Below are 24,523 nucleotides of genomic sequence, written 5' to 3'. Positions count from 1 at the left end.
GGCCATGGTACTAATGTCGCTCCATCGGGTCTCTTGCCATCATCTCTGCAAAAACCATTCGGTTCCAAAGTAGCAGGAATCGATGCTGTGGTATAAGCCCGACAAAGTATGTCATTACGAGATCCATGGCAATATGCACGGCCAGCGCTTTTGCGGCAGCAAAGTCCATGGCGTCCGAAATGATCCACCTAGGTACCACAGGGACATGTGTCAGGCTCACAGTAACACAGTAACAGCCTCTTAATGTCCCACTGCTGGGCTAAGGCCTCCTCTCCCTTTTGAGGAGAAGGTTTTGGAGCTGGCAGGAGTGTGAGGCTCGCACACCTTTAAACCCAAGCGAAGGCATACGGCAATGCGTTATTGATATTGTAATATTGATTTTTTGTTTAATGTAAGCTATCCGCCCGATTTACTTGAAATTTGTCACAGTTACGCCTTCCTCGACGTAGACGCTCACTACAACATTTTTTACGCAAATCCTATCCAAACTAAATTATAACGATTAACTAGTATATAATAAAGTTATTTTATTTAATGATAACTTTAAAACAGAAGAAATTTCTCGATTTAGCATTTGTTTTATTTTTAGTAACTCTACTTCTTCGCTAGTTGTGAACCGATTTTAAATCTCTTGTTTTATTGAACAGGCTTGCTGCAATTTCTTGCCTCAATAAATTCATTTTTTTTAAATGCAGCACTATGGATTCCTTACTATTATTTGCAATTTAAAAAGACACGAATACTGACTCTAAAACTAACTAATTAGGTGTGATAAATATTAACACAACAATTTTTAAGTTTTATGGCTGAAAATTTTTCTTTTATCGTTTATTAAGCTTATTAAAAATATAATTACCAAGTTTGTAGTTTAAATTTAACCGTAGGCAAATTTTGCATGCAGTTATTTTAAATATAAAATCAGTCTTTATTTAATTTCGAAAAGTTTCTAGAAAATATTAAGCCAAATAGGTAAGGCAAAGAGGACAATTTATTTAAGAGTCATCCAATTACCTTAACTGTACAAATTTATTACGTTCGTTATTTTTTATTTAATCATACATCATTCCTAACAGACTACTTAACCATTTGTTTAGTTATTGAGTCGCTGACATATCTCTTATGGAATTCCCTCTTTGTAGGAGCCTATCAAAATCGCAGACCCTATTAGTGAAATTGCTGTGTCCGACCTTCCAAAGAATTTCTTCTTCACTATCAGACATATTGAGCTCAAAGATACTTATGTCTATAAAACAGATGGATAAAATTGAGCGAAACGAGTTTCTGTTACTTATTTTATGTTTTCTTATTTATATACTTTTTTCTGTATGCTATGTTTAGAATACATATTGTATACTATGTATGTATGTTTTTGTTGCTTTTTAATATATTCTGTAAATATTTTTCTTTATAGTAGATTTATAAAAATGAAATAGTTATACATTTAAAAAAAATATAAATAAATCGTAGATAAATCATGCAATTAATTTAAAAATTTTAACGGCTTGGCTGATAAAATAAAATAAATGTAATAAAATGGCACATAAAAAGCATTTTTTGGCACGAGCCGGTATGAAATCAATATACAGTCCGACATCGTTCCTACTACGGATATAGCCGATGTTAAGCATTTAACTCTCATTACAACACAGCAGGTCACGAGATGAATGTGCCAAAAATATCCCCAACTATATCTTGGCACCGGTATTTCCGAGGGAAAAATTCCTAGATTTAGGAGTTTCCGCTCCGCGCCGCGTGCTACTGAAATCGACGGAATTCCCAATCTTACCGGAAATCAGTGCGCACTGGTAACACCGAGGAAATTTTGTTTATTCCAAATAGGAAGCTAAATTTCAGACAACATTGAGACTTTCACTTTACAAAAACAAGAATTATAAATAGTCTTACAAATAATTTAGATAATCTTATAACTATAAATATTCTCGTTAATCTATGTAGAACACTCGTGACTCAAAAGATGTCTTAGTCTCTAAAAAATATTAAGAAATATATATTATTAATTTAGGTAGTAGTAGCAAAATTACGTGAACATGTAGTCGCAAATAAAGTACTTTTGTTTAATAAGTAAAGCAAGGCGCCTGACACGCAATCCATCAGGCTCTCAAGGCCTATGACAAGAAAGCTTGCTACGCTCATAAATATTTATCGCGCTGTTTATTCCCGAAACCGATTATATTAAAAATCCTGCTAACTCTTTCAAAAATATAATACGAAAATAATTCAAAAAAAAATTTTTTTTTACAGTATTGCAGATTTGTTTTCTTTTACTCCTAAACTATTCTTGAACTACTCTATGCATGACAAGGTCGGATATAGCAATTCTAAATAGATAATATACGAATATACGAACGAGCCGAACGACCAAATGTTGCTTAAAAACTTTTTAAAAACCGCTAAAACAAAATTAAAAGTATAAAATTTTACAAAAACAAAAACGTTGTTATTGTTTATACGACGTCTTTGTTTTGTCCAAGTTCTTTGATCAATCATGACAAATTGTGTTTTGTTCTAAGAGCACCCGTAGCGTAGTTTGACAGTTGTTTACTGAAACTTTTCTTCTGTCGAAACAGAGGACAAACTTTGAATTAGTTCCTCCTGATGTTGAATTCATATTTTTATTGTAAGAGAAAATCGAGTTGGATGCTTTTAATGTTTAAAACAGTACGCCAATTATGTTTGAAATTTACTTTGACAGTCTACGGAACTTAGTAATAAATATACCATGATAAGGATTTGAGTAATTTTATATTGCATTGTGTTCATGGTTCTTGTGTTTTGTTGTAAATAATAGGAAATGAGTAACATAAGAATCCCACTGTTGTTAATTGTTTTTAAAATGTATTTCATCGTAATCTCGACCCCAGTGATCGTTCTCGTGTATTTTTCTTCCTATTAGTGAAATAATCTGTATTAATATCATTATCATTCAAAGCGAATAATACGCTTGCGATATCATTTGCAATTGAGATAAAATTAAGACGTGACTCTCGGTAACAGTGGTAAATCCCACATAAGTCTTTTCCATTACTTATGTATTCAAATTCTTAGGCCCAATGATTCACATCAATTGTAGAAGATCGCGGGCAAGCAAGCATCAATTATAATGTATTTAATTTTTATTTAGAACTGATCTCGTGCTCTTCAGTGAAAATTATTATTTTACATGGGTACACATGGGTTCAACAAATCGTGCCTCGTTAGTCTTGTGGCTAGATATAAGGCCGCAATCCCGAGGTTCAGGGTTCAAACCTCAGGTCGGGCCGATAAAAAGTTAATAGGATTTTCTGTCTAAAAACTCGCGGTAGTAGTCCGTAGTCTGGTAGTTGTAAGTGTTTGCACTCCAATGCCTCGGAAAGCACGTAAAGGCATTAAGAGTCTAGAAGCAGGACCAAGTCCTGCTTCTAGACTCTTAATACTCGTGTTGGCTTGCCATCCCATCGGATTATGACAGTGAGGGAATAGATAGTACCTGTCCTGCGCTGATGGCTTATCTGTCTTAAGGTTGGCCGCTGGGGCCGAAATCAATCAGGAGGACATCATCAACATTTTAAAGAATTTCAATTAAATTAAGAATTATAATTAAATTACTTTGTTATAAATATTTATAAATTTTTAGTTACACTATATTTACTTTCGGTATATTCATCTGTAATAACTTCGTAAGAATTGTATATACCAATTACTATATGGCTTAAAATAATAAAAATGATTTTGAAGTTAACACTTGAGCAGATTTGCGCCAAATAAACGAACCAAACGAAAAATAGAGTCTATCACTTAACAGCATTTACTTTGTATACAATTAAGAACGCTTCATTTTAATTACATAATCCACTATATTTTAGATTTTTTTACATTTATTATATGATTCAGAGCATTTTTCATCATTCGATGCTCTGGGCAATTTAAATTGGATTTGTAGATCCTCAGCCTAGCATTTAAACAAAGAAACACTATTACTTTATATATTAGTATATGAAGTATTTGAAATGATGAGTAATTGGAAATCAAGGTCGTATTTAAGATCTATCTTTTGCTATCATATGATTAAAATGAATAATACTATCCACAAAGCATCCTTACTTGGAATTATGGATTATTTATATACTTAGAATAAACTTACTTAGCCTCGTCCATTCGCATTAATAATATGTTTTTGTAATATAAATATAGTTTAGTAAAAAAGATAAATTGCTCAACGAATATGAGAATCTTGCAAAAAGGTCAGATTTACATCCAAACAAGTTCAGTAGTACATCGTCATTTGTTCTACAATATTCATATCTTTGACCAGAAGTATACTTTTGTCTGTGACCACGTGACCTCGTGACCACGATATGTACAGTTAAGTCGAAACGTTGGTCAAAATAGCAAAGAAAGGCATAGTTGCTCTGGAAATATAGAAATTAAAAAATAGCATTTACTTATTTTGATAGTCAATAAAAAGTAATTTTATTTATATTTATTAAACTTATAAGTTTACATTTAAAGAATACGTCGATAATACCAAAAATGCTTTCAAACATACGAATGTAACATCTTTATTATAATGCCGTGTCCCAGCTCGCTACGATATTTCACGGCACCTTCTATGAGCAGGGAACGCCTTGGAGGCCGCAGGAAATATGGCAAGCAATAAAAATGTCAAGTCAGGTCATCAGAATGGAAAGCCCGAAGCGTTTTGTCGCCAGATGTGCCACTGAATCAATGAAAAACCGCTTCTTCGTGCCCCACATCGATATGTCAAGATGGCTATACTCGAAAACTAACGCGAGCTACGCAACTATAATAATGGCCCATGTACTGTTTGCTGACGGGACTATTTCTGATTCGCGCACCTGCTAACTCTAAAATATGGCTCTTTGAATATTATTGCTGGCACGAACATCGCGTTGGATTAAAGGAAAAAATATGAACGCACAATTCGTGCATTATTTGTTATTGCGCATGAATAACAAGCTTTCGTATCCGTTCATGTACGGGTATGTAAAATGTTACTCTATTGTTTATACAATTCAAATGGCAGTGTATATTCATAATGAAAATGAGATTTACCAACATAATCATATGCCTTAAGAATTTACGTTTACGTATAGACGCAAATTGTTAAGACAAATCTTACAAAAACTTTCTCGTATTTTACCATAGCGTGTTAATTTGCACACATTTATTTCCAATAGGCGAAATATCAATAAAGCTAATAAAATAAATCTCGTATATTATTTATGTATTATTTAAAACGTCCTTTAAGAACAATATGTTCAGAGCAGTTTTCATGTCGGAAGCGGTATTACACTGAACATTAGCTTCTGTGATAAGGCCCCAGCACAAATTGGTGCAAGCACGCAAGCCGATTGCGAACATTAAAACTCTATAAACTTATTTTGACTTTGATCCTATGTGTTCAAGCCAGTGTAATTTACAGCCTTTTTTTTTGTTTTCCACTACATCAGAGTACGATTGATTAGTGACAAATATTTGAATGCTAACGATTTTTTACAGCTCAAATATTTTTTAAATGAACGTGAAAATTTTAAATACGCGTATTATATGGATTGCAGCTCTTTTGATGCCCATTTTGACAGCTTTGGTATTTCAACACGCTTCTGTATAAAGTAATATTCGTCAGAAAACTAAAACCTATTAACCAAAAAATAAATGAGTTGTAAATATTATAAATGCTTTATTTTAATGGAAAGATAAATATTTAAAAAAAATGATAAAAAGGCTGGATAACATAAAAAAAAACATTTGTAATGTAATAAAAAAGTTTGATTGTGACGTAAAAAGCAAAGTTGATAGATCGATCAAACGTCCCTAACATGTAAATTGACGCAAGCGTGCTAAAGGAAGCTGTAAGTCACCGCCCTTCAACGCTTCGGTAATAAATTAAAGAGGGTATCTATTGAACATTGATCTACAATCGAGATTGCAACGGAAGATTGCATACTTTTGTAACTTTCCATTTAACATAAATTACTATCTTATTCCGTTACCAAGTCAAGTACTATAGAAAATGTATGAATATTATTTCTTTCATCTTATTTTGTATTCATTGTGTATAATATTAAAATAATTTAATCATAACGGCCACTTTTGATTGAGAACTAGTGGATATATTTTAATAAAATGCGGGTTCATCAAATAATATACTTTTATTCGAGGCAATGAATGGGTTTCCAGGGGGCCGTCAACTTTATCTCCAATCCAACGTTAACATGAACAAAGTATGTAGTGGCCTTTCGATATATTTTTACATAGCGCGTTGTAATCAAACGCTTATATAAAAAAACAAGACTATACAAGGTACGTAACTACACAAATAGTATATTTTTTCATTTATTTAAAAAACTATCAACTTTTATAGTTAATGAAATAAAAAACGCCTGTAAGAAAATTATAAATAAAATGATGTATTAACTTTTGTAATTGTAAACAAACAGAGCAATCTAAAATAACGCTATCCACTTTTTACATTATCGTGGGTCGTCTATTTTATTGTTCGCAAAAATGGTTCTTAGGAATTTGAGTTATAACTGCTATTAGTATCTCGTCTATTATGAAGCCTACTAAGACACAGTGTTACCTCAGCATTAATTTCGCTGTCCTCATTGTTGAAATGAGAGTTAATGTAGAAGCCTAATGTGCTTAAGCGCTCAGTCTTGCTTAGCTTAGGTATTATACTCTTGCCTAAGTTCATTTGAGATTATCTTTATTACGCTTCTCGAAATCAGTTAAGGGAAAATGTTGACATTTGACATGATTAGCTAAATTTTTAATATTTGCATGTACTAGTTATATATAATTTATCTGTTTGCCTCGATGGTCTAGTGACTAACTCATAAAACTTGCGAACCCGAGGGCTTAGAATCATAACCCGAGTAACCCATTCAAGGGTTTTTTTGTCAAAGAATCTGAGTCGCAGCCCAGAGTCTCGAATTTGCCAAAGTGTACACTCCCGTTCCTCGGAAAGCACGAAAGCACACATGACACTATGACCTTAAACTTAAAATGTTAATGTATAATACTAAATCAACAGAAAATAGAACACTAGACAAATATATAACATTTTTACATTATGTATATATTATATAATGTCTTATTAACTATGGGGGACGTTTTCGTCCAGCAGTGGACGGCAAAAGGCTGAATATACATAAAATGTCTTCATAAATCTATTAGAATTGACTCTTAAGCCTTTTGTTTTTCTTATCTGTGAAAAATATAAAGAGATGTTTGTTGTAACAACCGGGGCTGAATCTATAGGGTGTCATATAAGGAAAGACGATACACATATTTTTATGACCATAACAACTTAAGGAAGCCGAATCTCAGCATGAGGATGAAAGTTTATCTGTCACTACACCAGATGACGCTTCAATAACGAAAATTACAACAAAACACGAATTTTATCATATTTTCGGTAAAATATATTTATTTTTCCCTACAAAAAAAAAACTTCAGCTATCCCTCAATTTTCGTCTATAAAAGCGTAAAAAAGTTTGCGAAATATTGGCCTCCTATAGGGCGTCGACAATGTCAATTGCCTATCATTTATTTCTCACGATGTAATAAATTCATTACGTAAGTTCGACTTTCTATTGTTTTTTTCCTTTTTTTATTTACCGACTGAATTTTGATGGAAAAAAGATAGCATGTAAGGTACTCACGTACGTAGGAATTAAAAATTAAGCATTAGTCATGCTTACTTGCAAAATTTTCACTCAATGCCTCTTTGAATCCATCTTTTAAAAATTTAAAGCTAACGTTTCATCCACAAATTTTTTATTATTTTACGTCTCGCTTGTATCTGCATACTACATACATACCTACTATATAGTTTATTACAATTGTTAAAAATGAGACGGTAAAATTGCATCAAGCGAAATAAAGATTACGTACAGATACTAAAATCATACTTACACTCTAATTAACCCAATAACACACACACACGATTTTATATTTTTGTATAATAATAATAATAATAATGTCCTCCGGACAGATTTTGGCTACGCCAATCTCAAGAGAGATTAGCCAGCTACGCAGGACATATTATAGTGCACAACTGTCTGCACTCTCTATTCCCCAACTCTCATAATTAGATGGAACGGCAATACGACACGATATAAATAAATATAAATGTCTCTTTTATATAAATAATATATTTAGGTAGTCTAATATGTAGTAAGATTTTTATTTTGTGTAAACTGTTTGGCATTATTTTATAACTATTCATCATTATACAAAAATATAACGCTGAAATAAATAAATCAATTAATGGTTTTTAAATATTGAATTTTTAAAAGTATTGATGAATAGGAACAAATATATCCCATGTTGCAGTAAAATACACTGCTTTAACATTATATTACGTCGTATTCAATTAAATTAAATTAATTAAAAACTTCTAGTCTGCAAATAAAACATAGTGTCACAAGACATATATAAGACACGCACATATTATGCAATATTAATGCGAGATAAAATAAAATAATTAATACTGAAAAACTCTTTAATATAATAATATATTTTCTCTGTTACCTTGTACCGATATTTATTTTATTAAATTAAACAATACCATATACTTCACACGAGATTTTGAGTAAAAATATATTAAATAATTATACATATCTATGAATATCTAAAATTTTATTTTTTGACGTAAAACTTTAAACAGCTATTGATGAAGATTTAATAATAGATTTAGAATTCCTTTAACTGTAACCATTTGAGTCTATCTAATCTCCATCAAAATCTCTGTATGATCTTAATACGTGTACATAATTATTTTTATTATTAATCCCAATTAGATATTAAACTTAAACAATATCTTCAAATACGAATTCATCTTCGTAATATTCCAAGAATGACAAGATCTTTACCGTAACAACAAGTAATTGTGTTTTCTCTTTGTAATACCAAGCTCGTAAAACTTTTATTTCTTCTTTAAATATGTTTCTTTGATAAAGTTTCAATTGCGAATGAGTCAACGTGGTGATGTCTTATGTAGAAAGTTTAATCTTAAGATATTTTTGTAACACTGGAGGACCGCTGACGTAGACTTCAATATTTATAGACAGTCCCCCAGAGAAATCCGAGGGAAAGTTCTTAAGGCGTGTCCTCATTTATCTCAACAATCAAACAGAAGATACGATAATTATATTATTCACAACCTATCTTGTAATGTTATATTATTATAGGAATATTATTTTTTTAAATCAATGAATTTCTTCGAATATAAAATATGTATATTTTTGTATATACAATCTTTTTTTTAAATATATTAATTATTTAATTGAACATCAATTTTGTATACAAAGTGATGCGCTAATAGCTCCTTTCCTTTTGAGGCAGTTTTGGAGTTTATACCACCACGAAACTCCAGAATGCGGGTTGGTGGTTTATAATTGTAAATAATAAATATATGTTCACAAAATCAATTACTAAACTTAATTTTTAGTAGATCCATACTTAGTCATAAGTAAAATAATAGACGACATAACGGGAAGCAGCTAGTTTTTAAATTTTAAACAACCTAGCCCTCGGGTCACTGAATATTAGTGTCAAGCTTCCCATTATAAAGTCACGCTAACCTTAAATGTTACTTTTGTACGATCTTTTAGAATTTTATTTCTTTTAGAAAAAAATACGAATTAGCTTTTTATGCACTAAAATAATTATAAATTATAGAAAAATGTAACAAATAAATAATATTTAACTAACTAATATATATTTACTACATAGTTTATATGACTTTCATTATATAAGTCACGTAAGTTATTATATATATATATATATATATATATATATATCTTTTTTTTAAATTTTATATAATGTATTTAATCGTAATAAAAGTAATCACTTATTATTTTGGCGCAGTGTCATAGCTCCAAAACTCATCTTCTTCTTCTTTTTAAAGAGATCGGAGGCCTTAGCCTAACTACCTAGGATATTTATTATTTTATGGTTAAACATAGGTAAGTGTAAGTATATTAATTCTATATTTAAACCACAACTCTTCGAACGATCGTCGTCTAGCTAGACTCTGCCAGCATACATAGTTAGAGAAGACAGGTAAAGTTTTATTCCGATCGCATAGTAATATGAATTCCATGTCCGCCAGGGAAAATGATTAATTTCAAATACTTGAAATAATTGCCAACTAATACTCGTTCTTTTGTGTCGTATTTTTTATATTAACATTGACACGTAAGTTTTAATTTATAATCATAAATTGTAAACAATTATAATAAATAATTAACTAATTTAGTCACAACTTAAAGCTCTTTTAAACTTGAACAATGTAATTATTGTGTTTTGACTGTAATTTGTTCGAATAATAGAATTTAATTTGTATAATCACATAACAAATACGAATTAATATTGTATAACGTTCAAAAGGGTTGTATAATTTGATTGTCAGTATTATAAATGCATTAATTCACTGCATCGCTGCAATGCTGACTCGTTGAAACACTTCATCAAAACTAATTTTTAATTTCCATTTGAAAACTTTTATAATGGATGTATTTTAATGAGTCTACAACTGCCCGAGTGTGAAATAATTTATGAGGAAAACATTTTACACTGTTGAAATATAACTATATTAATTCATTATTATTTTTTACACATACGTAATATTGTGACATAATCAAAAATAATATGAAACTTACGAACACAAATTTAAAATGAGTAAATGAATATTATTTTGTTATTTACTTGATATATTTGTTAAAAATTGAGACGAGGATTGAGCCATTTTTTGTAGGGATAAACTATATTAATAGTAGGGATAAGACTATATAATATAATAATATGTAAAACGGATGCGAGTATATCAGTCGACAATACAAACAGGCAGAACAACACCTGCCAGATTTTCCTAATTTTAAGTAAGTAACTCTTGTCAACATTTATGTATAAAAGTATTCATAATAATAAAAACAGAAAATTCGATCGACAACAAGAAATAAAGAAGACATCAATATACACAAATTTATTGGTGGTAGGGCTTTGCGCAAGCTCGTCTGGGTAGGTACCACCCACTCATCAGATATTCTACCGAAAAACAGCAGTATTTGGTATTGTTGTATTCCGGTTTGAAAGATAAGTGAGCCAATGTAATTACAAGGGATATAAAATCTTATTTTCCAAGGTTGGTGACGCAGTGGCGATGTAAGCGATGGTTAACATTTCTTACAAACCCTCGGGTGGCCCATACGCTCGTCCGCCTACCTATTCTATAAAAATAAAAGTAATTCTTAAATATATGCTTAAATTTCTGGCGAAGTCATATAGCCATACTTGGGACAATCTTAAGAATTTCATACTCCACAAAGTCAATGCATCCTTCCTGAGCAAGGTATTTGATTCCTTAATAAAATACCGCAGAAATTTTTGAATTTATCGCGATATACTGTCGGTCGATAATGTCGGTTACTAAAAGTGCCTTTTAGTATATTTGTGCATATTTTTTTGTTTTTATTTCTTAGCGTACATTTGTCTTCTATTATCAAATAAATATTTTTAGTTAATATAAAATATAAATAAAATAACGAATTATGAACATGAACAAAAAAGAGCCAGTGTCGATCAGTCGTTATCCAAATTTGTTCAGGTATTTAAAATTTATAGTGGATTAAAGATGACTATATATAAGGGATTCCTGTATGTACTAGTATGTATGTGAGTCACACATACATACATTATGAAAACATTACACTCCTTTTTTGGAATGTCGTGTAAAAATACATGTGGCAGATTTTTTTCCTTTACCATTGAACATGACGACCATATGAACCAGATGATACCAGGTGAATTTTATAAACACAAATGAAACATAAAATTTCAACGGTTCTCGGTTTGAATCTTCTGTCTCATTTTATAATAATATAAAAGTATTGAATAATTAAAAAAAATAAAATTTTATATTGAAATTTCTCGCTTTAATTTATAAGCTATTTCGGAATAGAAAGGTAATCTAAGACAAAGATTCCCCTTTTAGCAACTTATTTTAAAACTAATAAAAGTTTGTACAATGGCAAAGGAAAATATTTTAAGATATTGCTGGATCCGTGCGTATCTTGTTGATACTCGTTTAATTGTTTTTAAATTTTATATTTTACGGTGATGATTCATTTAAAAAAAAATGACTCATTTCTTTTAAAATATAATTTACTTAAAATATATATTTTACTATCACAAAAAGAATTTATGTTTACGGAAGTCGTGTGTTTATAACGATTACTCGAAGTAACAGCCTGTTAATGACCCACTGCTGGGCTAAGGCCTCCTTTCCTTTTGTGAAGACAGTTTGGAGTTTATTCCATTACGCTGCTTCAATGCGGGTTGTTAGAAATAAACATGTGGCATAATTTCAAATTGACATGAAAATTCAGGTGTCCTTGCCCGGGTTTGAGCCTAAGATCATCGGTTAAGATTCACGCGTTCTAACCACTAGGCCATCTCGGCTCTTACTTGAAACTACTTCAAAAAAAGGAAAGTAATTATACCAATATTTACAAACTATAAATGCGTCCATTATTATGAAATTATGTGCTTTTACGGTTTAGTGCACTGGTGCGGAACATGGAAAATGTTTCCCACTAATGTATTTTAAAAGAGTCGTATTTAAAGCAATGTTAAAGATAAAAGAATCCTGTTTACTTCGCCACAAGTGATAAATATCAGCTCTTTTCGTTAAAAAGGCAAATAAACATTGATACAAAGTCTATTCTCTTTCGTATCTGGTAATACAGGACCGTTGTCCGTCCAGTTATATAAATCATCTTTTCAGCGTTTTATCACGCCACGGACGAGGGAGTTCGGACAATTGCGTAAAATTGCGGATGTACAAAAAGGTATATTATTTTAAGGGGAGCATCGGAGATACACAGGATTTATTTCATGCGAGACGTTTTTATTCGATATATTTTTTTTAATAATACTAAATTACTTGTCGTGTAGTATTTATATTAAATAAAAATATTATCCTTTTTTAATTCATTTAAATGGCATAGCGATTTCGAAATATGTAATAACATGATGAGAAAATGAGGGAAAGGGTTAATATTTTTTTTTAGTTTTATTTAAATTGATGTATTGGATACTCCTAATTTTATTTCGAGGTACGAATTTATTTTAAGTCTTTCTTTGACACTATTAATTATTCCAAGTACATAAAACCATGGACATTTTTATTACGATATTTAAATATATGATATTTTGGGAAATACATTCTTAACATAATCTTTTCAAACGTTCTATTCTCTTTAGTCTTAAACTACCTGTAACCAGGAAAAAGCTGTGACTTTTACCTAAAAGTAAATTTCTGAACATATAAGCTAAAATCATCCGCAATGCACAAATCTCTGCTTACTATACCTATGCATAGAAGTAAAAACGTGTACACCATTAGATACATATTTAAAGTTTAATGCAATGTCACCTCTAAGTCCACGTGATAAGAACTAACTTTCTTGAATCACATCTCATTGTGTCGTTCGCATTTTCTCCGGTTTTCTACACGGTTACCTCTCAGGCACTCAATGATATACATGAATAGAGTGTCCGGCGTAGGTCTTTTCATCGTTTATCGTATGGCACGGACGAGGGAACACAATCGCTACAAGGATTGAATACTTGTTCAAGCAATGCTTAGATACTACGTAAATTTACTATTTAAATAAAATACACAAGGTTTTCAATTTAATAGTATTAAATAATTAACATTATCAATAATAATTTAATTACATATGTATATTATTGTAAACATCTTATGATATGATATATATCTTGAAAATAATGCTTGACTTTTTTTATTATTGTTGTAGTTTTGTTGTTGTATATCGAATGAAATAACTTGAATTCATTTTAAAATTTCTAGATTGGACGAGAAAATTGGAACATAGTTGTTACTTGAAAACGAGAAAAAATTTATGTAACAAATACCAATTTACACACTGAAAAATGTTTTAATTAAAATTTTATCACTTTTATCCTTTCTAATCCATACGTAGCCTCGACTGCCCATCTGACCTCATTGGATACAAACAAGTAATGTATGAAATTAATTTTGATTCTTAACATATGCCAGGCGAAAGAAACATATACAACCACACTAACATTCAAGTATTCCTTTAGTTTCATTCTTTAATTATTTATTTTTATTTCGAATATAAAACTAATAATATAATAAATTATACAATACTACTAATATATTATAATAGAAAAAAAGTCAGGAAAAGTCTCGAGACTAATATTATTTATTTATTTAATTTCTATACTTTAAAAAGTCATACGGACTAGAGTAAATAATATCAAATAATATGTGTACTTTCTCTAACATAGCAATGTGTAGAAGATTTACTTGATTATATTTGCTTCATTTGCACACACATGGCACATAGTGAATTTAAATACGTTACGTGGAAATGTCATATTGACAAAACACGTAAAAAAAACTTCTCTCAAGAACCGGTGCTGTGCGAGGTATAATACGATGCCTTCCGAAAAGTGTATGTTATACTATTTAAATTTCGTTAGCTAAACCACATTTGGAGTATCTAATTGAAGTTTGGGGTTCTGCAGTCAAAACCAATCTACAAAAGTAGTAAAAATTACAAACAACACAAAATAAACTCATAAAGACTATTTAAATACAACTACTTAACACCTACTATAACAATTTATAAGGATACAAAACTAATCTAAATAAATAAAGTTGTAACTAATATAATATAATACCTAATAACACTACACTACTCCTAACTTAAAATAACATTACTTATGGATATATATTATGTAAAATAACTACTAAAACTACTACTCAACTATGTATGTATACTAAGATAATAATAATGTACCAGAGAATACTGTTAATGTACACTTATTATAATCAATTATACATTTTACATATGACAATAATCATTTAATATTAAATTAGTTATTTATATATATGTATATTTATAAGCAATATCGTAAATAAATACACACATTATAAATTGTGCATTGCCTGTCTATATAATGAACAATCGCACACCAAAATTTAAAAATATAAAATCTAAAAACATCAGATGAGTCTAATGTGTCACCGCCCTTGTCATTGCTTTGTATACGCATTATATTTATTTATTTTTTATATTTTCTTTTCACTGGACCACCCTACTTCACGTCACAAACTACTCGTACTTGCTTGCACTGTACCAATATTATTATGTTATTATTAGGTTATTGTAACATTCACTGTTTTTATTATATACGCATATTCGATTTAATTATTTTGTTTTCTAATTGTTCTGTAATTTTCTCTGTAAAAGATTTAAATGTAAATCTTTTGAGAAAATAAATGTCTTCAACCGTAAATATGTGTCCCGTTCAATTTTCGTTGTTTACATATTAAATTCACGTGAGGATGACGTGTTTGCTATATTTGCATAAACACCAAATATTAATTAAAAAAAAAAACAATATTGCTTCGCGAAGACGCTGAGCCAATAGAAAAGCCACCTTTACCATTTATATAAAACTGGATTGATAGTCACAAAAAAACTGAATGTTACACTTGTTGAAGTGTTAGGTATCCTTTTCTGTACCTGTCTATGTATACTTTATATTGACACAATGTATGCGAAATGTCATGATGATCGGTTAAGTACTTAAGACTCGAAAGTGTAACAAACAAATACATAAACACTTTTGCATATATAATATTAGTAAGGCTTTAATATTGTGACATGACCCATGAGTTCTTATAAGTGTTGAATAAAGAATATTTTGAATCCATAGTATCAACAAAGAATGATAAGAAATTAACTAAAACATTTCTATGTAATTTCCTGAAAGCTACTTATTATCAATTATGCTTTAATAAGTATAATTTGAAAGCCTGCCTTGCCAGCAATGGCTGTGACACCATGTAATTACTTGTTTGTATTCAATATGTGTGTGAATATACTAAGCAAGGCCTATAAAATTGTATATTGCCTATAAAAGTGTATATATCAATATTAGTTTTCATGACCCAAATGGCGAAATTGTTTTATGTTATTAGTGACAATAAAGTCATTAGGCTATATAGGTCATAGTGTATTATAAAATGGACTAAGTGAATATGTGCGGTATAAAGTTAATTACTAAATATTTTATGACTCGCTGTATTGAATCAAAATTATATGCTTATGTTTTATTAAATAAAACTTCATTGTTTCATGTAATATTAATTTCTGTAGTAATTATGGTTTTCTATCGTATGATTATATTACATACACATATTAAGCATGAAGAATTTAAAACGCGCTGTCACATCTCTAATCGTTATATATTGCGGACATACTACTATCGATTGACGTCAATTATAAATTGTTAATCAGCAATATATGCGTATACATTTGATACATTTTTACCAAAAAGTCAATAGCTTTGGCAATTAGTTGAATTTTTGTTCAGCTTCAGATCTGGTCTCTGGTCGCCGGTTTGAACTAGCAATAAGACAACTCCTAAACCTATTTGCCGCTAGACCCTTTGAAGGTCCTTCGTTAATCGTGTTTTGCGATAAAGGAAAAATAGGTAAGTGATATAAGAAAAATAAATCAGAGGTTTATTAAAATATTAATACTTTTAAATAAACATTGGTGCTTGTGACTTTAGTTGTTTTACTAATTTGTTTTAATAACTTATGTGCATTGCTAACATAATATATAAGAATGAAAGTATTATAATAAAATAGACTTAGAACTTACCTTCACGTGTTACATTCATATTTCACAGGTACCTGAAAAGAAGAACGCGATTTAGTAAAATATTATAATGTACTCAGTTTTCAGTTACATTTAACGAAGTAAGTATCATTCAGCAATCGCAACATTAATTATTCACAGCTTGTATAATGTTTCTTCGAGAGTATAGGTTAAAAAAAATATCCTACACTTTTTTATTTCGTAAATACAACCTCCGCATACAGCCGTTTCGCTTATACGAGTTTGGGAGTAGTAAATCATTTTAATAATTGATCCGTCTGAAATATTCATAAAGTTCCAACAGAAGGTGTTCCTGGATAAAAATGATGAAAACGTTTCGGCCCCTTTGATTTTTTTCGCAAGACTGACCATCTTATGTTACACAATACATATATTTAAATTTGAAATAACCTAGACAAAGTACTTGAACTTACTGAACTGAAAACGTATGCACTCTTCACAAAATCTGTGTAAACAAAATAACATTAATTTATTTTATAACAGGCTATATACTGATTGACTTAAATTATAAGATATGCAAAATTTAAATTTGCGACGACCTTCGTTTTATTAGTAGAGGCACTCTTTGAAAAGATTATGCAAATTTATAATTTTAAGGGAGTATTTAACCCCTCAATCTTCAACTTCATTAAATTGATTTTATTTAAATACCACGTAAGTCTTTTACATAAAAAAAACCGACAAACAAATATTTGAATGTATCAAAATTGTCATTTTACTAAGAATATTATCAATGCATACAATTAAACAAACAATATTTTTATTTTAATGATTTAACAATGAACGAATTCTAAAAAAATTTTTTATTGTATTTATAACTTTTAAATTATCAGCCCGAAATGTATGTATATTAGATAGTCAGATAATGTAACTTATATTACAAAGTCGGATAAGTAAATGGTCCACCTGATGCTAAGTGATCATAGTAACCCTTAAATATTTTCACTATACGAATATTAATCTTCTTACATCATCAATGCGCGACCAATCATGGGACCTACGATGTGGTATCCCGTGTGCTAATTACGCTGCCTTACGCGCTATCCCAAATTGTACCCAATAGTATAGTCCTATGGTTTTGCGGTAGTATAATTGGTGAATGCTACCCGCCAAGAATGACCTGCACAAAACATCACTACCGGATAAAAGTAACTGGATGATTGTAAACCAATACCACAATTTCATTTTATTGGTAAATTAATCATAAAAACGTGAACCGTTTGTAAAAAATATAAAATTACATTCCAAAGCTTTAGCACGTTTGATATATAATATTACAGTGACGAGTCTCTAAGGAAATTTTGTAAGGAAATGCACTCGGTAGTAAAGTACGTGTCTCCGAATAAAGTAGTGAGGTAAAGTAGTCTTTGTCGGCTTAGAAAATATGCGTTGTCATTTCTTAAAATGTGAAAGAATTTTTAGACGTCATATTCAAAAGCTCGATTATTATTTCAATTTAGAAATAATGTAATGTTTCGAATTCGAAAACGATTGAAAAATGTAAAGTTGGAATTATTGATTCGGTGTTATATAATACACACAGACGTAATGCTTGATCCGTAATACGAAGTAAGAGGCAAAATATCGATAAGCATTTGATATGTTGCTATTAAGATATTTAAGATATTAATTTTTTTATAAATATAATAAATAGTCAGATAATGTATAAAACACTTTTCTCTCGATTAAACTTTATATAAAATACTCAGATAGCGTCTTTTCCAGAATATTAAATCCTGAACTGAATTCTATATAAGTTTTTTTTAATAAATTTAACATTATCATAATATTCAATAATTTACGCTATTTACAATTGACTTTTGTCAAATTTCATTGTAATTAGAGATTAAAATTCGGTAATATTAATTTACTTCTATCTAGACTAGGTACAAATTATAATAAGTACGAGTATTTTAAAGATGTAAGAGAACCGATAATCGGGATTAACGGATAACATGCTTACGATAGTTATAAGTTGCTACTATAATAAAGTAAGTACTTACTATATATATAAAATAAAATAACTATCAAATGACTTACTCGCTGTCTTGTAGTTATTAAAAATAAGTTTATAGATCAAAATATATTTATCTAATCTATGCAGTACTAGCGAACAAAATTTTATGCTAGATTATGTCGTAACCAACACTCAATAGGTTGGGTGAAACTGACTTAAAAATAGGTAAAGTTAAATAAGAGCTTTTAATAATGATCACCTCGCCAAAAGTGCCATATTCACGGATTAATACGCCTTATATAAGAAAATCAATGTTTATTTCAAAGTAATGACTTTCAATTGAAATGTAGGTATAAGAAAATTGGAGAAGTGACTTGAATGGTCTGTTAATTCATAATTTGAATAACAATAGAAGGAAATTTAAAGAACGAGGATGATTCGCGTTCTCAGTCTCTTGTTGTCAAATTGATTTTCAAATATTTTAATTTATTTCCTCATATTTTATTTGTATGAATGAAATTCATTTATTTATAATTCTGTTTGTTGAATTTCATAAATAATGAATTAAGCTGAGCATTTTTAAGCGAATATTTATAAATAGTGTATCGCAGTTAAATGTGCTTTCTGATTTATCATTTACAATATTTCAAAGTTAAGTTGAACAGCGATTAATAACTTTATCATATTTGTCCTTTCTTCATAACATGATCTTGTCTTTTTGAAACGCTGTCCAAGTAATCTGTTATTTAACTTTTAACAATACTAGAACTATATTTTATATATTGAATTCGAGTTTTTTTTTGGAAACAAGCATTGACTTTTTTTTTATAACAACATACTTATTTTCGGTGATGGAGTTTTCATTACACCTATAGAGGAAATTCGGGGTTGAATCAATGAAGATGGGTGGTAGTTACTGCGGCTTAGCGGGTGGAGTTTAGCGGGACCATCAAATTCCAAACCTGTACATATACAATAACCTAATCACCGAGTATAAATATTAAAATTTTGATTTTAGACAATATTTTTTTATTGTAAATCTTTCAAGATGTACATACATTCGTATAGTATAAAGGCCATCGTTACATCAAGCAAAAAATTAAATTATATTGAGAAAAACAACGTAACTCTGCTGATGAACGTTGACCATTTTAAACGTGCTTAACAAAAAATAATACAACGCCTACATTTTTGTCATCTTTTCTTCAATAGATCAGTATTTAACTACTATAACTATAACAGAAAAATATTTAAAAGAAGCATACATTTAATGCTTAATCCGAAATAAAAGTAATCATCGCCAAATATTTGTTAATAATAAAAATCAACTGGAACTCAAAAACTCTTTCAAAGGGCTTATAGAAGAGAACCGAAATGTCGACTCATTGAACGACTTGCTGTGCACAGTACTGACGGAGACCACGAAGAGACACATAGGGGGAAAGAAGCCACATAAAGAGGCGAAATTAACATCTCATACGCTCTCTCTCCTATCCCAAAGAAGGGAATTGAAGACTGGTATAACATCAAATCAGAGAGAGATTAATAAAGCTATAAAGCAGGCAATCCGTAATGACTTAAGAAATTATAACACCAGAACTATTGCAAAAACCATCCAAGACAATAGGGGCCCGAAAGTTTATAGAAAAAAAACTTAGCTTGGGCAAGAGGGAAATAAACAAGCTGACGGATCATGCAGGCAATATTGTGTCTGATCGTGACCAAATTATAAAGATCGTCGAAGAGTTTTACAGGGACCTGTATACCTCAAAAATACCGCAATCGATACAAGATGCGACGGACCCCAGAGCAGCGCCAGTAGAGTGAATCGAAAAAGGCGAATTACCTCATATAACACCAGATGAAGTAGAGCATGCTCTAAGTAAAATGAAAAAAGGTAAGGTCCTCTGGTGAGGACGGGGTGCATGTCGAAATGTTGCAGGCAGGTGGAAAACCTATACTTGAAGTCCTTGTAAAACTTTTTAACGAAATTCTCCTACAGGGTTCTACACCCGGTCAATGTAAGAATGCGATTGTCACGATACTTTATAATAAAATAATAAAAACAAAACTGATAAACTACCGTCCAATAAGCCTTCTCTCTCAGGTCTACAAACTGTTCGCTAAAGTCCTGTGCCACCGACTCGCTAACACCCTCGACGAATACCAACCTATCGAGCAATCTGGCTTCCGGAGTGGATACTCAACTATGGACCACATCCATACTGTCAAGCAGCTAATGGAGAATTGCAGTGAGTATAACCGACCCCTGTGCTTTGCCTTCGTTGATTACGAGAAGGCTTTCGACAGTGTCGAACACTGGACCGTGTTTCAATCTCTCCATCGCTGCGGTATTGACAAGCGATACGTAGATATCCTCCGAGAGCTGTACAAATTCGCGACTATACAGGTGCGCATGCACAAAAACACCGACCTCGTGTCTGTTGACAGAGGGGTCCGACAAGGCGATAACCTCTCGCCGAAACTCTTCAACACCGTCTTAGAATATCTGTTGAAGAGGCTGGATTGGAGGGAGAGAGGTATCAATATAAACGGAACACGCATGACGCACCTTAGGTTCGCGGACGACTTGATTCTTGTCACCGAGAGCACCAAAGAACTTCAACTTATGCTGGCAGATCTGCAAGAAGTTTCACTGAGGATCGGTCTGAGGATGAACATGTCCAAGACCAAAATCATGACTAATCGCCACATACGTGCACCTAACATAAACGTAGGTAAGGACACCGTACAGGTGGTCAGCGATTATATCTATATTGGAAATCGTTTATCATTTGATCGGAAATCTCAAATACAGGAGATCGAACGAAGCATTGGATTAGGGTGGGCTGCTTTTGGAAAGCTCGAAGATACGTTGACATCCAAACTCCCACAATGCCTCAAGACCAAGGTGTTTAACCAATGTGTCTTGCCTATACTCACCTACGATGCTGAAACATGGACGCTTACTAAGCATAGCATGCACAAAATAAAAGTGGCATAAAGGGCGATGGAGCGTGCTATGCTAGGCATCTCCCTCGTTGATCGTGTACCAAACTCAGAAATCCGACGAAAGACGAAAGTCGAAAATATTGGGAAGCATATCACGAGGTTAAAGTTGAGATAGGTTGGACACTTGGCCAGACGAGAAGACGGAAGGCGGACTAAAGTCGTCACGGAGTGGTGGCCTAGAGAAGCAAAAAGGCCAGTGGGCAGACCACCCGCCCGATGGTCAGACGATTTTAGGAAGATGGCGGGCGCTACTATCTACTAGCACAGGACCGGGAGAACTGGTGTGCCTGTGTCCAGCAGTGGATTAATGTTAGCTGAATATGAATGATGAATAAAAATCCAGTCGCGCAAAGATGAAACGGAATTTATTTAACTTTCGATTTAATAAAAACAAACTTTAATTTTAAAGTTAGAAACTTATGAAATCTCATATTTTAATCTTGGGTAAGATAATATTAGTAAAATTTCTTGATATATAAGCAGTCGGCGCTTGAGGGCCCGAAAGTTTGGGAACTCAATAAACTTGAATTATGACTCCGACGAAGATTTACGTTTAAGAGATTGACTGTATTCGTTAGGCCGTTTGCGAGTAAAGACCGCTATTAAAAACGTTGTATACTTTGGGAATTGTATCATACAAATAAACGAGAAAATGTCCGTAGTCATTATTGTTTTTTATTCGATTTATGACTTTATATTTTTAAAACATTTCTAATCAAAGCTAGCTTTCAGGACCTAAGCTCGGAAGCTTTTAGGAATTAGCTCGAAATTTAGACAGTTTTTGTGTAGAAAAATTGACAATTGAAAATCCATCCTAATAATATTATAATTTATTATTGACATCCACAATTTTAAAATTGTAACATTTATATATATTTATTACATATCTATGTATATTTTATTGTTAAGAGTACCAGTTGCACTCTCATAAGTTTTGTCTCATAAAAATATAATAAGTTTTTAAAAATACTACTTTACTAATTTTTAATCTCTGTAATTTGTATCTCCACAGACGTGTTGTCCATGCCTTGGTGCATCTTATCTTTAATTAATTTTAATATTATTTTAATGTGCCTGTATGTTTATGACTCGGCTGCATTAATATTCGTCTGCAATATAAATATTGGTTTGCATTTTACGTCGTAGAGTCCAGGTAACTTATTAATTGACACGTAATACGTGCCAGTTGTCTTTCTTGGAGGGGTGTTAGTAATTGTCTTCGTGGGATTCTAGATTCCTTAGTCGATAGCCAAGACCAGCCTTTATACAATCTGGTCGTCTTTATTATGGATGGATAGAACAAATGCGAATAGATTATAAAAAAACATACACAAGTTGTATAAAAAAAGATTATAAATAGCAAGATATTTAAAAGCATCATACAATAACTCAAATATGTCTATTATACGATATTCGTTTAACAAAAAGCGGTTTCGGTGCCTTCGAGACTCGAACCATCACATTGCTCGGTTCGCTCGCTCGCTAAATCGTGCAATAAATTATCGAACATAAAATATTCAAACGGTTTACGCTTGCGGCAGCGTGTGAAAAACTAAAGACTATGGAGCTGTTCTGTAGGAACATACTCGGAACGCAATACTATGAAATTCGATGTTAAATGTAACAATCTATAAAAAAAAAATACTAGTGTGGTCAATAATAGATTAGTTAAGCGATAATTATAATCTTTTACTGACTACACTAGTCATAAAAATATTTATTAATCGTCCTCGTCCTCCTTATGCTGCAAATTCCGTGGTCCTTGGTTCGAATTCTGGATAAGCCTGATAAAAAGTTATTGCATTTTCGCTATTAACAAATACTCCCGAAGCTTAGAAGTTTGCAGTGGTTTACAATAGCGCGGCTCGGATGCACGAGGCACGGTCCTGTACCGAAACTCTCTTCGATCATGCCTAATTGTTGCCCCATCTGAAGATATGTCATCTGCGAGGGATTAGAGAGTCGATATTTTATTGGAAGCACGCTTGCACACTATTATACATCTCGCGTAGTTGGCTAGTCTTTAATAAAAGGCGTGTCTGGAATCGTTAATTAAAACATTAGCATCAATACTTTTAGTATGTCATCAACATGTTAAAAGCTTCAAATCAAAATTTGTTTCGCTGCCGGTTAAATCTAATATTAACCTATAGAGTGCAATAGAACTGATCGATATATGTAATTATATAATAAGTATTTTTTTGTATTAAATATTATAATAATCTTTATATTTAAAAGCTAATGTAAACCAAACTTCACACGAGTAAAATAAAGTGTTTGCCATAGATTATACAAATAATAATTTTTCCGCCCCCTGCCCCATCTTCCCATCGCGTGATGATATATCTTACAATTGACCTTGAAATTACAATCCCCAAATGCAAATTGAAAACAATCATTATTTATATTTTATATATAAAATTTTAATAAATAATCTGTTACTATAAGTAACAAATAAGAAAAAATGTTAATTAGTATGATTAAGGTTTCTGTACAAATTTGTATATTCTTATATTAATAATTTGCTTAAATGTTTGCCAACAGTCGCTAAAACCACCGGTTTTATTTCCAACTATGTCGGAATAATTAACCAAATTTCGTGAAATTCACCAAATATTAGCACTACAAAATAAAATCTGATATACGGCACGGTATATCTATTCAAAGCAACAATTTCCGAGTTATTTGCACGAATCCGGAAAAAATAATAAAGTTAACTTAATATAAGCTACAAAATTATGAGAATTTATTTTTAAAAATATAAGCTTATTCCAAATGT

The 24,523-nt window shown here is 31.2% G+C and overlaps 2 protein-coding genes across 2 annotated transcripts in view; one reads left to right on the top strand and one right to left on the bottom strand.

Moving 5' to 3' along the window:
- LOC126769740 (trypsin-4-like) overlaps positions 1–24,523 on the top strand; it is a 112,460-nt gene that overhangs the window by 1,587 nt on the left and 86,350 nt on the right. The gene's annotated exons all lie outside the window — the stretch shown is intronic.
- Positions 1–24,523, bottom strand: part of LOC126769665 (semaphorin-2A) — a 338,220-nt gene that overhangs the window by 299,451 nt on the left and 14,246 nt on the right. Inside the window, exon 2 of the mRNA XM_050488552.1 lies at positions 16,758–16,789. The gene's annotated coding sequence lies outside the window, so the exon portion shown is untranslated. The remainder of the gene's footprint in view (positions 1–16,757; positions 16,790–24,523) is intronic.

The sequence above is a fragment of the Nymphalis io genome, chromosome 7 (genome assembly GCF_905147045.1).
Source record: "Nymphalis io chromosome 7, ilAglIoxx1.1, whole genome shotgun sequence".
NCBI classification, from domain to species: Eukaryota; Metazoa; Arthropoda; class Insecta; order Lepidoptera; family Nymphalidae; genus Nymphalis; species Nymphalis io.
This window is presented reverse-complemented; position numbering and strand designations above follow the sequence as displayed.